At 41.2% G+C, this 13,325-nt stretch overlaps 1 long non-coding RNA gene across 1 annotated transcript; it reads left to right on the forward strand.

The window, feature by feature from the left end:
* Positions 1-4,512: 4,512 nt before the first annotated feature.
* Positions 4,513-13,054, forward strand: LOC106007333. Its single transcript, XR_006601324.1, has 3 exons — positions 4,513-4,988; positions 8,200-8,519; positions 8,614-13,054. It is a non-coding gene; the product is annotated as an uncharacterized LOC106007333 (long non-coding RNA).
* Positions 13,055-13,325: the final 271 nt, after the last annotated feature.

The raw sequence follows: 13,325 nt of genomic DNA on the forward strand, positions 1-13,325 counted from the left end.
ACCAATAAAATACCAATACCCTTTCCAATACCCTTCTCACTCCACCATCACATTGTTCCCCTCGCCTTACTGCACAACACTTCCCTCTTCAATCTCTGCTGTCTACTTTGATTTTCACAACAATCTTGTGAGATGGAGATGCAAGATAGTGTGCCTTTCCATTTTACCTCTGATGTGAAAAGTTTTGCTTCTTATAATTAGTGTAGTTAGAACAGAAATAATTATGCTTCAGAATTTCCTAATGCCCTGTGAAATACCAGGAGAAATGCTAAGGTGTTATAAAAAACAGGCTGAAGAATTTCCGACTTGAGAGTCAGAGCCATCCTGCATATACAGTGAAATAAACCTGGAACCATGCCAATGAGGAAAAGGGTAGCATCTAGTAAATGCCAAAAAATCCTGGAGCTACACATGCAACAATGCGTATTGGGTTTTTTGGCCCCTTCTATGTTTTTTCATGCATGCCTCTCAGGCCACATGTTGATCTTTAATTACACATCATTTACACATGTATTTCCATTGGCCAAAACTATGTATGACATCCCAAACTAACTAGAGTGCTGAAAAATGCAGAGGAGCCTATCAAGTGTTTGGTGACTACTATGTGCTATGAATGTACAAAATGATTTTGATGTATAGGGAGCCAGGGGTGAGAAAAGATTTTATTTATTTATTTATTTATCTTTAAGAGATTTTATTTATTTCTTTGTCAGAGAAAGTAAGCATGTGGGCAGAAAGAAAGGCAGAAAGAGAGGCAGAAGCAAGCTCCCTACTGATCTGAGAGTCTGATGCAGGCCTCGATCCCAGGACCCTGAGATCACGACCTGAGCCGAAGGCAGATGCTTCACCACCTGAGCCACCCAGGTGCCCCTGAAAAAGATCTTAGAAACCATTTTGTCTAGTCTATTTTCTTATAGAAGCAGAGGTTAGAAACATTGCATGACTTGGCCAAAGTTGCATATCCAAGGAGGGGCAAAGAGAGGAATTGCTTACACAATAACTAGCATTTATTGAGCTGTGTTAGGTGCCAAGCAGTATGCCAACACATTGTTGTGCCGTATCTCCCCGAGCCCTCACACTAACCCTATGAAACAGACACTGTTCTTATCTTCATTTTATAATTTTTTAAAGATTTTATTTATTTGATAGACAGAGATCACAAGTAGTCAGAGAGGCAGGCAGAGAGAGGGAAGGAAGCAGGCTCACTGCTTGAGCAGAGAGCCTGATATGGGGCTCGATCCCAGGACCCTAGGATCATGACTTGAGCTGAAAGCAGAGGCTTTAACCCACTGAGCCACCCAGGCACCCTCTTGTCTTCATTTTAAAGATGAGAAAATTAAAACTTGGAGAAGGCAGGTAAAACGTCTAAGATAACACAGTTCATAAATGGTAGACGGGAGATTTAAACCCAGGCTGCCTGTGATCAAAATTCCAACACGCAATCTGTCACTAGATGTCCACTCTTTTTGCTCTGGTCTCCAAATCCTCCTTCTGATAATACCAACAGACTACACGGCATTGGGATTAAATGTAAACGTCCTCCTCAAAAAATGATGCTACAGGAACCTTAAGACCAAAATTGCTCCAATATCCTTCCTCATCTAGCAGACAAGTTCAAGTTGCTTGTGAAAGCGGAGAGAAATCCGTGCTGATAAAAGTAGGCAAATCATCCTGGACCCTCAGGGAGAAACTTGCTCCTGGCTATGGACAGTGTTTTTCTTGTAAGACGTATGAGTATTTTCTGCCATATGAGAAGTAGCCGATACAGAACACCAGGTCATGAGCATTAACTTATACCCACTGGGTAGATAAATGGAGAGTACAAATGTTGCAGTGTATAAGAGGCAAAGACTAAATCAAGTATCATGGTCATTTCTTGCTGTTCCTGTTCTTCCACCAGACAGCAGTGCTTGGAGGCTGAACTGTAATTGCTCACATCTGCTCATTAGATCAGAGAGTAGGCACCAAGGCCCAGCATGCTGTCCAGGAAAAATCAGTGCAGTTGCCATCAGAAGAACCGGTAGGACTCCCAACTCTTGTTTTGTCATCCACACAAAATTCTTCATTTATAGTGAAAAAGACAAAATTAGATCACAAAATTGTTTCTAATTAAATTATATGGTGTGTTGAGTGCAGTACCTAGAATACAGTAAGCATATAATCAAGAAATAGAGGTTGATGCTATTGTTCTTCTTATTATTATTACACATCTTTGCCAGGGAATCACTACAGAGCCAATTTTTTCCCACTTCCAATTTTGATATTATTGCAAAACTCTTTATCCCAGTGGGGAGTGAAAATTTCACTCGGGGGAAGTAGAGGATGACTTAGAACAACTCATCTTATTTATTTAACTGAAGTGACTGCTTGTCTCTTTGAATTCACCAAACTGCCAGGTTTAGACCCAGCTTGCAGTTGGAGGCCACCAATAGGAAGGCACGGGCCCACACAGTGCCTAAAACATATGGACACAGGCCAGGAGAATCACGAGATAATTAACCGAGTATCAGTCCAAATAACTGTTTTGGAGGAAGAATAAGTTCCTGTTATCTAGTCTTGATGAGGTCTCCTGGGGAAGGAAGCATGCTGTCCAGGAAAAACCAGTGTAGTTGCCATCAGAAGAACTGGTAGGAGTCCCAACTCTCGTTATTAATTTGTTAAGAACTTTGCTTCCTTCAGAAGTATCTGTTTGTTGGCAGTGGTGTTGTATTAGTATTAAATGGGGTAGTTATTTTGAGACTGCTGTAAGATGACATACTAAAGTGTTTTTTAAAAAAATAATAACATATTCAGATAAACTCCATCAGAACACAATAAGCAAGGTCTAAACCTTCAGTCATACCCAATAGGGAGTAATTTGATTGCACAAGAAATGCAGGAAGTTCCAGGACCCAAGAGTACCAGTCCGTGCCCACCTCCACCTTGCTGCAGTCTGAAATTTCCCAGTTAGAAGGCCAGTTTGGGCCAGGAAGGTATTCCAGGATTCAGGAATCCATTTTCCTCTTCCTGCTTTCCTCAAGTTGATGTCGATCCCTATTGTTCCTTCTATCTTCACCCTCTTTTCCTCCCGCCCAGACAAACTTAACCTTCCTTTGATTGAGAAGGGGCTGATCAGAGGATGGAAGTCATTGCTGATCATGGTATACACAAATTCACCATATAGGGTGACTTTCACCATATTCCTTTAAAGAGGTTAAGTAAATTACACACGGTCAGTGTGTCATGGAATAGAGAAAGGTTTATTCTCCTGATTATATTAAGCACGCATATATGGGAGGAAATAATTTGACATGTTGCGTTCCATATTATGCACAAACTGACAAAAGGAATTGTTGTTGCTGCTGTGGTGACTTAAGAAGGGGCATAGGGTGGAAAGAATACAGAAAGGATAAAACAAGAAAAGAAACTAGGAGGAAAGAAGCTTAGGAACTAGCAGAATTCTCTTCTCTGGGCTCCCCGTCATCCCTGGCTCTTCAGTGTGTGTACAAAATCCAAATCCATGCCTAAAGTCATTGGAATTCCTGTGGGAATATGGGAAGAGTTTGAATTCTGAATCTGGGCTTCTAGTTGTCTGATATAAGAAGAGCAGAGATAAATAAACACAGGCATATAGACCCTCTTCATACCTCTGACTTATTGGGGAAACGTCCCAATACTCTTTAATAAAGAATTACTCATGGCCCAGTTTAATGTGCACATTTAAATGTGCACTGGCATCTCTATGAAATGGTCCCAATTTAACATCAACTTTGAGTGTAGGTCTATATAATCCATAGAAAGCATAATTTATGACTTCTGTTTCATCTAATTCTAAAATATGGTGAACTTTTGAGACTTACAGATGAAAATACTACTTTCTTTAAATCCTTTCAGATTGGAAACTAAGCCAGAATCCATAACTGTTTCCTCCACTGCACATCAAATAAGCAGGGCTCTGTGGAGTAGCATCTTGGCACTCTTAGAATTCTCTGCATGAAATTGAAACTGCAGAGAACACCACTTTAAGGAAATTAATCCATCCCATGGCTATTACTTATAAATTTTCTACTTTGTTTTTTTTTAAAGATTTTATTTAAGAGAGAGATCATAAGTATGCAGAGAGGCAGGCAGAGAGAGGGGGAAGCAGGCTCCCAATTGAGCAGAGAGCCCGATGTGGAACTCAATCCCAGGACCCTGAGATCATGACCCAAGGCAAAGGCAGAGGCTTAACCCTCTGAGCCACCCAGGTGCCCCTCTACTTTGTGTTTAAACCACAGGAAGCAGCTCTTCATCTGCATGTAGTTGATGCATGGAAGGGGAGGGGGAAAAAAAAGCTTGCTTTAAGGGCATATAAATATTTATTATTTAGGCTATTAAATCATTATCCAAGGCCAATGGTTACTGCTTTACCCCAATACTACCTGGAAGATACCACACATTTTCTTCACTCGCAAGGCAAGATACTCCCTTAGGAAATGGGGCAGGGAAAGGAAGAAAGAGGGGTATCTGTCCATTTGGAAGAAATGTGTGAGGAGCCAACCTAAAACTAAACCCATCAGAATTTTCAGGGCTTTGTGTGCAGTTAGAAATAGCTCTTCCCACTCATCTTGAGACTCTGACTATTATGGGTTGAATTATGCTTCCCCAAACTCAGGTGTTCAAGTCCTAACCTGATATTACCCCAGAAGTGACCTTATTTGGAGATGGGGTCATTATAGAAATAATCAAGTTAAAATGAAGTCCACTGGGTGCACCTTAATCAATATGACTCATATTCTTATGAAAAGGGAAAATCAGAAGACAGAGGAAGACAACATGAAGATATAAGGAAAAGGACATGTGAACATTAAGACCAACCGCCATCCACAAGCCAGGGAGAAATGTCTGGAACAGATCCTTGCCTTTCAGCTCTCAAAAGGAACCGACTCTGCCAACAATTTAATTTTGAATTTCTAGTCTTCAGAACTAGGAGATAATACATTTCTATTATTCAAGCCACCTGTTCTGTGGTAAGTGTTCTGGCGGTCCCCCCATCTGTGGTATGGGTTATGGCAGCCCTAGCAAACCCATACACTGACCTTCCATCACTGAAGAAAACAAAAGGTTTTTAAAACCTAATCATGTTTCAGTCATCATAACTCTGTGAGTAGGAAACTTCTAGAAGATAAATCATGAAATTTGCTCTAGGTGATTGATGTCTAATGGGTAGACTTCATTAGTATGAGAGGTAAGAAAACCATTCCTTCATTTATACTTTTAACCATACCATTCATTTATCATGCAAATGTAATACCACTGTAATATTATATTACTCCAATCCTGATACTTTCCCTATAAATTTTTATTTATTAAGAATTTACAAAAAGAAAATCATTCAGAATCCCACCACCTTAATAAATTAGTGTTCTGGGGGTTTTTTTGTATGTTTGTTTAATCTTTGTTCTGATCTAGATGCATACCTAATTTCATTAGATTTAATTATAGTAGAGAAGAGATATTGTAGTTTGGTTTTCCCTTTAATAGTAGTTTTAAACCTGGAGCTTTTCCCCCACACTCCACTCACAGACTGGGACTTTTGGCAATGTCTGGAGACATTTTTGGTCATCTCAGCTGGGGTGGCAGTGCCTTAGTCTTCTAGAGGGTTAGAGACCAGTGGCGTTCCTGAATATCCTGCAATGCACAGGACAATGATCTGACCTTGAATGTCAATAGTGTTGAAGTTGAGAAACCTTACCTTTTAATAAGATATCTGGAGTGTTTTCTATATTCTCACTGTAAGGTCTTCATAATCTTTCCTTTTTGGTTTGCTAAATATTCTATTGATTGATGTATTATAATGTATTTAGCCAATTAAAATGTAAGGTGTTATTTAGATGGTTTCTAACTTTTCACTATTCTAAAAGTGCAGGTATCTTTTTATTTATATAGCTTTTTAGATGATATTAAAGAAAAATTCCAATGGTGGAATTTAGATTTAAAAGTATGAATAAACCAAATAGCAAGAAAAATCATGGTTTCTTTCCTAGGGAAACACTTTCGTTTTTCTCATTTCTAAGCTGTCCTAAAACTTTGAACCTGCAGTCCAGGATTAACCCCAACTCTTTTTCACACCTACAGGAGGCGTAATCTTATGAGAATTTCTGTTTTCTAAGACCATTAATTGCTCAATACTTCATTTTAGAGGTCACGTTGGCCTGTTTTTCACTGATTCGATCATGACTATTCCTTGGCTTTGAATAGCTTTTCTCAAATGCCACCGGGTAAGATCTCCTTGATCCCTTTGGACTCCTAACTCACTCACACAAAATCAAGAGTTAACTTATCGCAAGTTATCACAGGTTAACTTCTTAGAGGGGCTTCTGCCCTTGCCTTTGAAATAATGTAAAAGTTATTTGACATTACAAAAGAATAAGACAACAAATTATAAAGCACTAGCCTTGAAAAAGTCTTTTTTTTTTTTTTGAGATTTTATTTATTTGTTTGACAGAGATCACAAGTAGGCAGAGAGGCACAGAGAAAGAAGAGGAAGCAGGCTCCATGCTGATCAGAGAGCCCAGTGTGGGGCTCGATCCCAGGACCCTGAGATTATGACCTGACCCGAAGGCAGAGGCTTAAACCACTGAGCCAGCCAGGCACACCTAGCCTTGAAAGTCTTATGAGTGTGTAAAATGTGGGTAGGTTGTCAGGCTGAAACAAAGGAGGACCTTTATTCTTGATACTAAAGACTCCTCTCCAATCACTTAGACCTTCCTTCAAAGACAATGAAAGGTGATGTTTCCCTGGTCCTGGGAAACCAACCACCACTCTACACCCTCTCCCCACCCGCAGACACTCCTAAGCCAGAGATTGTGATAGGCAGCTTTCTGGGCAGGTGGCATCCAGCACCACCCCCAGTGATGGCACTGGAAGGGAGAAGCCTGCTGGATGACGAATGTGAGGGTGAATAAGGGTTCACCCTCACATTCAGGTACAAAGAGACTTGCCTTCACTGTCCAGATGAGAAGGAGCAAGTCCGAATTTAAGACTTGGAATTGGAGAGTTCTAGCTATTAGTTACAATGGTTACATTAACTATTGATTATATTGTCCTCAACACAATTGGCTGCTGAGATTGATTGTAGCTACTTAGCTTTGCCATGCAACTCCCATTTCCATGGATTCCCAGAAACCAGGCAGCAACAGCAGAGAGCAAACTCCAAGCCTTGATTGTCCCGAGACATCTCAGATCTGTCCTTTTTATTTTAAAGCATGCCTTAACAGCCAGAGTTTCCTAGAGGGAAGGGACAATACGGGTAAACTTGACATTACATTCGAGCAAAACCATCTCATATAATCCACAAAAACAAGTGCCTAGTATAAAAATAAGTCAACATACTAAATTGGAATAAAAGCAAAGCCAGATCTAAAGTAAAAATAAAAGTTAAGTGATAAATTCTATTTACTTTAAATCATCAACAACTAAACCAAGAACAAATATTTTTAACATCTATAGATTATTATTAAAAATGCAAACATGAAACTAATTAGAGATTAAATTCATCAACATGACAGTATTTTACACCAGACAGGGAAGAGGTGTAAAGGACAATTTGTCATGGCCCTATGCTTAAATCCTTTGTAGGTTTCTTGAGGGAGAGCTTATAAAATAAGCATAACAGGGGCACGTGGGTGGCTCAGTCTTTGGACAGCTGCCTTCGGCTCAGGTCATGATCCCTGTGTCCTGGGATTGAGCCCAGGCTCCTTGCTCAGTAGGGGGCCTGCTTCTCCCTCTTGCATTCCCCTTGCTTGTGTTCCCCCTTTCACTGTGTCTCTCGCTGTCAAATAAATAAATAAAATCTTTTTTAAAAGAAGCATAACAAATAGAAATGAAATTATTTTATTTATGAAATGTTGTTTCACGAGTTAAGGTATAGTTTGCTTAGCCTGGTTTTCCCCTTAAAAAACAAAGGCTTGTATGAGGGTAGTTCATTTTGGGAAGCAGTCCCAAGAAACAGCAACAGAGGACAGTAGGTAGTGGAAAAAAGGAGGGAAAGCCAATATAAGTGTGCTTTCTTGGGTTGGGCACTATTGTTGGCGTCTGGGACTCTCTAACAGTGTAGACTGTGCCTCAGAGTGTATTACCCAGGAGATGGAAAAAGGGGGCATGTGCCCCTTATCTACTAGCTTGCAACCCTCATGGGTTAAATTTGACCTGTGAGTATTAACTCCCTTGTTTTTCCAGGCTGTACATGTGAGAGAGGGTGACAGATTCCCAAAGGGTCCTTCAAGATGGCAGCAGAAAAGCCAGAGGTGGGAATGCAAGAGATAAGGGGTGAAGTCGATGTGAGGGGCTATCAGGATGCACCTGCGAGCAGAGGTACTGGCTGCAGCAGTGTCTGCAGTGGAAGGTGAGCCAAGGGGAAGAGACAGGGTGCGGGAAGAAACTACCACATCTCAACATATCAGTTCTAACCGACTTGTAGTGGCTGCTGGGAGTCTGGGATTAAGAAGAATCCATAAGCTGAGTCTGGACTTATCAGCAAAGAACCCCATGTCCATGAGGTGGGAGTCATGGCATTTCTTAAGTTTATCCCCATTTTACGTCCTCTGGATATACAGAGTCATAACTTTGTCTTCTTGCTTCCATCTTTGAAAGGAATGAAGTTGAGGAGGACTGTAGTGAACAGAGCCGCCGGAAAGCAACACAACAGTTTGAAAATGCTCTCACTCACAGGAATGTTTAGATTCCACTATAAGATGTAACACAGAACAACATTCTTTTGTCAGTGTCCGACAAAACAAATCTTTCATGAGTTGGATTGGCAGATAATAACCAGTTCCTTTGGATTCATGTGCTTTCGATCAAAGAGAATAAACCGTAAGAAGAATGGCAATGAGTGTTTTCCACATTAATATCATCAGATGGTGACATGATATTGACTTTTCAGAGAAGGAAAAAGAGGTTTGTGAGTTATGCATAATTCATAGATTTCTGAGTCTTATAGCATTCTGGACACAGGTCTTATTCGAGCTACATCCCCATGCCATAGAGCGTTGAAAAGGTCAGATCCTATGGTATGTGTGAAGCTCCTTGGATGGGAGAAGTATACATTCTTCTGGATGCTGTTTGTCATCTGTCCCTCAGAATTCCTTCCCTGGCTTTGCCTCTGCCAACCAAGTGTGTTTTGTCAACACTTTTGCCAACTTCTTTCTCCTTCCTTCAGGCATAAGCTACCCTATTCTCCACAGCAATTCTGTCACAACAAAGCTGCTATTGTCACAGGATTTTAATAAAGATTTGGGAATAGTAGAAGGATCAGAATACAGAGGAGAAGCTAACTGGATGGCTCACCTCAGTATTCCTAAAGTATGTGGCCAGTCCTTCTCTAGGAGAACCCATTAGTGGCCATCTTTCTCTTCAGCCATAATTGTCTCGTGTTACTGGGGGGGTCTGCAAGTTCCCATCTTCCCACTTCCTACATTTCGTGGGGTCCCTAATACTTCCTTCCCTTCTAGCTGCCAGGGGGGAAGTCAAGAATCCTTGTAATTTTATCATACAACATACAATCTGGCTTCTGCCCTTTCTCAGTATCTTCCTTCCAAACTAGCCCACAGGCCGTTCTTTACCAGAATGACAATAAGACTTGGAAATAAATCCTCCCAAAGAAAAGTGATAAATCCTGCTACCTGTTTAGAACACAGCTCCAGTGTTTTCACTTAAAAAAATTTTTTTAAGGCAATTTTATTTTCCTCATATACAAACAAAACTCCAATTTTCCAAAATAGGCCTGGATCTAATTTAAGTTTGAAGCCTATGGAATATTCTAGAGAAATGTCAGAATTTTGGATGGCCACAGAGGCTGAGGCTGGTGGAAAAAATATTTTTTAACGGAAGAATATTTAAGTTTATCTATAAGCCAGAACAGAGGAGGAACATCAGGACATTGTCCCCCTCCCCAGAGTACTGGAGAGAACCCAGCACCAGAAATTGTAATTATGATGATTTTACTAATGAATCTTATAGCTTAGAGATGTGTAATAAAGACACTGAAATAAAGACATTTTAAAAACAAATTGAATATTTAACTAGGTAAAAGAAAGGGTGAGTGGAAGAAACACAGAACAATATTATTAATTAAAAATCTTGAGTCATGAACTAAGACCTTAAACCTTTTACTCTGGGATTAGAAAGTCCAATTATTTCCCCCAAGAGTTTGCTTCCCACTCTAAGTTGCGATGAAATAAACTTCCTGGTGTGGGCGGTAGAATTTGAGAGGATTTATTTCTTTTCAAGTTGAAGGGCATTTGGAAAAAGCAGACCTTTGTTATTGATGCTCAAAAGCACTCAGGTGTTTTCTTTGGCGTCACTGATGATGAATAAGAGATTTTGTGTGACAGAGAAAGCTACCTGTCCTACCAAATGTCAAATCACAGCACTTTGGAGGGCCCTGGGTAGGGACATACTTATGCCAGGTGAAAAATGGCATCCCAAACCATAATGCATGTGCTGAAATTAATTAAAATTATAGAGGAAACCTACGCATCCACAAGCAAATATTGACTCTCTGAGAACATTGCTAATGTTCTCAGTGAGAGGTAAACTAGGAAGAAAAAATGGTCTTGAAAAAGTTATTCTGAAATTGGATTAGTTTCCCATTCAAGAAATATCATTGTGTTCCCCTCAAAGTGATTTTCCAAGTCAATAATGCTCATAGAACTCTTCATAATACTTTGAAATGACACATTCTTTTGCATAGCATTCTTGCAGGAAATTGATTTTTATTCTCCAAACACCAAAGTTGCATCTGGCGTAGCCAGGAACTCGGGAACAGACGTCCTTGTGAATAGAGTTTTGCCCGGTCACTCCTAAGAATGAGTCAGAGAACCGGCTCAAGCTAAGGAGTGTTGGGTTTGGGATTAGCCATGCTCTGGGCGTCAACCTCAGTGTGGGTCCTATTGCCAAGTCTGCTGTTCTGAAAATGAAATGTGCTCGGCTCCTTGCAGATAACATCCCCTCATCTTTGCCACAGAGTCCTTGCACGGTGGTACCGAGTAAATTCTGTGGCTTTGATGCCCCATCCATCCACATGTTACTTTTCATCCCCCACATCCTATAAAATGCGTCTGTAGATTATTGGCACAGATACCACCCCAGGTTTCAAACCTGCTTCCGACTGGAAGGATTCCAACTGGCCCTGTTCTGCGTGGTGCATCTGGCCAGCATCTAGCTTTGGCCCGGCTTGCAGCCTCACCGAACTCTTCCACCTGCTCTGGGTACTGTAACCCCAGCTGAAGCCATGTTCCCTCCTCCGGCCACCATGAGTTTCCCAGGCAAAGTCCTCCAGGTCAGCTCAGAGGTCTTGAACATTCTTTTCTTGGAAGAGAGAATGATTACTTCAGCCTGGTTCGAGCATTTAAGAAGCTGAAGTCAGCTCTGTCTCTGTCAGCCTTACTGTGATCTGGTGGCTTCTTGCCTTGAGGATGTGACTTACGCCACCGTGCCACCATCTAGGTCCTCGCCCCGTCTGCCTCGCAGCTGCAGCTGGGTTGGAGTCCTTATCTTGACTACTCAACCGCTACCCAAGCTTCTCTGGGACTGACTGGAAGTACTGCTTCTTCTTAACCCTCCTCTCTAGTGAACAGAGACCTGTCCTTAGGTCCAAGCCCCCATGTCTGAGTGGCTGACACCGATGACCATACCCAGTCCAGGGTTGGTTTCCTTCCTAGTTGGTACTTTCTCCTTACTTCACCGTAGCCAGCCCCATGTAGCTTGGCTGCTACCCCTCTCTGCCCACTTGCCTCAGCTCGTGTCAATGGGCTATCACTCTAATGGCACCTTCTCCCTGACCCCAGTGTCTTGCTGACTCTCTGTCATAGCCATCTCTTTCTTTTTTAATAGCACATCAATCCAGTAACAATAAAATTATGTGAGCTTTATTGAACACTTCCTAAGTACCAATATTTGACTTCTTATCTCTAAGTCTCAGGACATCCTCAGGAATGTCTCATCATCCCATCTTCATGATGAGAAAAACAAGTCTTGGAGACCATCAAACCAGAAGGTCGCTGAGTTGGAATCGGGCTGGATCTGGCATCAAAACCAAGCTCCTGCATTTTACCAAACTGCCCCCCCCCTTTGAGAAGAGTTGCTGCCTTTAATCTTTAAACCTGACCAGTACTATTATGTTCATGTACAGCTGAGTATGCTGAGACTCGGGGACCTCATGAGTGAGGAAGCCAAGACATGAGTCAAATCTGACTCTGGAAATGTTCCTCTTTCCACTACGGGATGCTGTCTTCTACAATGGCACCTACTTTTTAATAAGTTGCATACTTGCTTTGTGAACACTCAGAGTTTACCCTGCTACCACTTTAAGTGCCTCTATAATAAAGTCTTTTGTTAAAAAAAATAACAATAATAAATAAAGTCTTTTGTTATGGCATCTGAAATGTGGCTTTAGACAACTTCTTCCCTTCGGCTCCTCTGTCTCCTTCTCAGTTTCCCCCTCCACTTGTCCTTGGAATGATTCATCTTTCCATCTTCTCTTCGGCAGGCATGGATTGTCCCTGAGGATGCTTACAGAACTTAAAATATCAGCCAGAATGCCAGCTTTAAATTACAGTGAGAAATGGAGCTATCAAGCTCTCTGGTGACTCATGCTTGTTGATCGGTCCTCTCTCTCCCTGTGGGCAAATCTACGTGGGATGTTAAATTTATAATTGGGAGATGAATTGGAACAAGAGAAATTAGATGAGGTGACTGAGTGTGACAGGTTACATTGGTCCAATGCATTCATTTCTGCATTTGGGATTTTGCTGCCACAAGCTCCGGCTGGTTGAACCGTTGGACTGGGACACGAACTCCCAGACGGCGCAACTGTAGTGTTGAAAAGTCGGTACTGTGTTTGATATACCTAAACAACTTTAAAAAATTTTTAAACTGAGATGCACAGTTAGTATGAAAATATTTACAGAATACGTGTAAGGTGTAAAAGATAAATACAGTGAACATCCACTTATTCACTGTCCAAGCAAGAAAAGAAGGGGCGCCTGGGTGGCTCAGTGGGTTAAGCTTCTGCCTTCGGCTCAGATCAGGATCCCAGGGTCCTGGGATCGAGCCCCATGTTGGGTTCCCTGCTCATCGGGAAGCCTGCTTCTCCCTCTCCCATCCCCCCTGCTGTGTTACCTCTCTCTGTCAAATAAATAAAATCTTTAAAAAAAAAAAAAAAGAGAGAGAGAGAGAGAAAGAAACAGAATATCACCAAGAATGTTCAAGTCTCTCATGTGTCCCATTTCTTTTCTCAAATCACTATGATTTGGCATTTTGTGTTTATCATTTCATTCCTTCTCATAATAGCATTACCTTTT

The sequence above is a fragment of the Mustela putorius genome, unplaced genomic scaffold (genome assembly GCF_011764305.1).
Source record: "Mustela putorius furo isolate JIRA1106 unplaced genomic scaffold, ASM1176430v1.1 tig00003845_pilon_pilon_pilon, whole genome shotgun sequence".
NCBI lineage: Eukaryota > Metazoa > Chordata > Mammalia > Carnivora > Mustelidae > Mustela > Mustela putorius.